Source organism: Megascapheus bottae, unplaced genomic scaffold (assembly GCF_031878675.1).
Source record: "Megascapheus bottae isolate mThoBot1 unplaced genomic scaffold, mThoBot2.hap1 HAP1_SCAFFOLD_79, whole genome shotgun sequence".
Classification (NCBI taxonomy): domain Eukaryota; kingdom Metazoa; phylum Chordata; class Mammalia; order Rodentia; family Geomyidae; genus Megascapheus; species Megascapheus bottae.
The window spans coordinates 534,499-537,845 of record NW_028327439.1 but is presented as its reverse complement, the minus strand read 5'-3'; the positions used below and the strand labels follow the sequence as shown (position 1 = coordinate 537,845).

The following is a 3,347-nucleotide window of genomic DNA, read 5'->3' as shown; positions in this document are numbered from 1 at the left end:
TCACTTAGACTTCTTCTTAAAAAGGCTTTTGATTTTTGATGGCTTTTTGCTTTTCTCTCCATTATGACAAAGGTCATGGGGGATGCTGCTTATCCTGCTAACACTTGGGGCTTCCTGAACTGGTTTGCTTTCGTTGCCAGTGGAGGAACATGATGTGTGATGAGGTTTAGGCACCGGGATGCCACTAGAGAGCTGGTTCATGCTACAGGACTTCTCCAAGATGCCGTTGTACACTTTGCTTGCAGGACTGAAGATCATACTCTTTGTTTCTGTCAGACCTACACAATCAGGAGAGCCCAGGGAGAGATCTGCCGTCACGGGTGAATCTCCTCTGGAAGAATCCTCTAGGGAGAGCTCATCTCTGGATATCTTCCGAGGAGACACTGGTTGGTATATCTCGAGGCTGGGGGGAGGAGACTGCTTCCTTCCAATGGAAGAGTTCAAGGAGTCACATTCTGAAGCTGTGTCTGGCACTTCCCATTGCTTTTCGGCAGTGAAATAAATGGCCTCCTCCTCTTCTTCATTCCGATAGAGTGCAGGGCAACTTGACACTGAGAGGATGTCTGGATCCGGGGAAGGCAATGAGTGCTGGGGATGCTGAGGCCGGTGAGGATGACGAGGATGGGCTGGATGAGGAGCATGTGGAGGAAGCTGGGCTCGCTGGGACTGTGATGAAGAGGGCACAATGCTAGGGCGAGAGCGACACAAGCTGCTGCTTCGGGCTAAAGATCCAGCAGGTTTAGCCACAGTCCCAGGAAATGGAGACAGGATTGGGGGTGTGTCTTCATCTAAGTCATCAACCCCTCCAGCAATTGGGTAGGGTGGAATGGAAACTCGGGGCAGCACTACCCAGCTGTGATCTGAATAAAGGGAAGAGGTCAGGCTGGGGAGTCCCGAGTTATGGGCTATCTGAAAGCCACAGATCTTCTCAATCTGTTGCCAGCAAAAAAGTCGTTCTCGTAAACAAGTTGTCAACTCTGAGAGAGCTTTCTTTGCTTCCAGAATCTTGTGATCTACTTCATCTAGGGAGGAGCTATGAGCAACGTGCAGCGTCCCAAAGACGGTGCTTCTCTTCTTTTTAATTTTTTCTGCCTCATCCTTAGCGATACCTAACTGCATTTCAGCATTCTGTCTTTTGATGTTGTAGTACTGTACTTCTACTTCATGGGTTAACTGAAGCCATTTTTGAAGAGCATCTGGAACAGACCAGCTGCTTCGCAGTTCAAATTCTTTTTCAGCCTTTTTTAGAGCCATGCGAACCTGCTCCAATTCCTGCTCTGCATACTGACATCTGCTCAGTTCACACTCAGCTCCTTCCCTGAGCTCTCGCAGCCAACAGGCCTCCTCCTTGGCATAATTGATTTCATCCATCATTTTGCGCTCTAGATTTTGCTTCTCGACAGCAACATTTCTGTTTTCTTCCTGTGCCTTTTCAAGCCTCTCTTGTAAGACTTTGTTCTGCAGTTTGTAGACTCTCTAAGTCTTTCATCATTTTTGCAACATGTTCTTTTGATGTCTTATTCTGTGTATAAGCAAACCAGCATCCTCCAACACCAATTAGAATAGAAACTGTGAGAATAAAATCCTTCATCCAGTTATGGGGTGGACGCGTCAGAGGTCCAAATAAAACCACATCCAGGGCCTTGAGCTGTAGTTTCTGTCTGTGACTCCGGTCGTTGATTTTCAACTGAGAAATCATAAATGAAAGCTCATGTACTGCGATCCTGGGAAGTGTTGTTCCTTTGACATTATTGTCTCTAAAATTCTTCTCATATTGTGGGAGTTCCACAAATTCTATCAACCACTGAAGGGGATCTTCAAGGGTCCAGTTATGAACTTCCGATGCTTTCCATCGCTTCCACAAATCCTCAACAGTAATAGGCTTGTCTTCTCTGTGCAGATGGCTATGCGTATTAGTCGCATCTTTATACTTCCTATCTTCTCTGATAAATTCATGGCTTTCCTCTACTTCAATCCCACCATCTTTGTCATCATCCATTTGTTTATGGATCGTCTGAAGAGCTTCCAGACTAAATCTGTCTTCTTCTGTGAAGCATGGTGGACTCAGTGATCTGCAGGGATCTGTCAGCAGCGCCGGGCGATCGCCCACCACTGGCGCTAGAGAAGTGGCCGCCCCGGCCTAGCCAGTAGACCGTCGCCGGCGGAGGTGTCTGGGCACCAGGTCGCATCTGTCCATGGCTCCAGCCACCAGGAGCCCGAACACCAGCAGCACAGCCCAGCGCCGCTCAGGCAGTCAGCCCGAGGCCAGGGCTGGCTTTGCGGAGGGATGCGGGGCGAGGGGACCGCGCGGCGGCGGCGCCCTGGCCTCCGGCCACTCGCTGGCCCTGTGAGGCGCCAGACTCAAAGGAACTTAGGCTCAATGGTTTCCCTCATTCGTCATAATCAGTAGAAACCTTGGGCTCTACTAGCAGAGATCTGCAATAGAGCAAAATTTTGATACGTAAGGCCATATAGTATGAAGCTAATTGAAAGGACCTCCAGGATATTGAAACAAAAGCCATATAACGAATGATTGTTGTCCTTAATGTACTATGTTGTCTCTCATCTCCTTTGCTGTCCCTTGGGTACCTCATATTGTTACAGTCTCTCACTTTGTTATCTGATATATTGAATTTATTTGTATTTGGTTATTTGAAATTTGATAGGGAAGGGGGGAAAACCAAGACGGATGGGGGGTGTGGGGGGGAGGGTAATGGGTACCAAGACATGTGAAAGGGTATCAATGTATGTGAATTAATGCACCTTCTATCTGGCAAATATCATGTAACCCTTTTATTAATTACAATAAAAAATTTAAAAAAAGAAAAAAAATAAAGCTAATGTACAGAAGAAAATTTCTATTGAACTCTCTCACATGATTTACTGCTTTCTTGCCAGAGAAAGCTTTTCCTTAATAAATAGATTAATACCCTCTTGGGTCCTTTTGTATCTAGGAGAATACTTGTTTTTCTTCTTGTTGGTGTTGCTTGTTGGTGATGATCCTATGGCTTTAACTCAGAGTTGGGCACCTATATGTTTTTGCTCTTGGTTAGCACTCTCCCATTTGAGCCACAGCTCCACTTCTAGTTTTTTGGAGGTTTGTTGGAGATAAGTCCCATAGACTTTGATTCCTAAGCTGATTTCAAGCAGGGATTCTGAGACCTCAGCCTCCTGAGTAGTTAAGATTACAGTTGTGAGCCACTAGAGCCCAGCTGATGATACTTTTTCTTTTGCTTAATTCAGTATTAGGATCCCTCTGATCATATCAATATCATCTTTTGAGACATAAGCAATTTTTCTTCTAGAAAGTGTTTTCATATTTTATTTCTAGCCCAGTGAAGATATTA

At 45.8% G+C, this 3,347-nt stretch overlaps 1 pseudogene; it reads right to left on the bottom strand.

Moving 5' to 3' along the window:
• On the bottom strand, positions 1 to 2,054 carry LOC150039849 (stromal interaction molecule 2 pseudogene; annotated as a pseudogene).
• Positions 2,055 to 3,347: the final 1,293 nt, after the last annotated feature.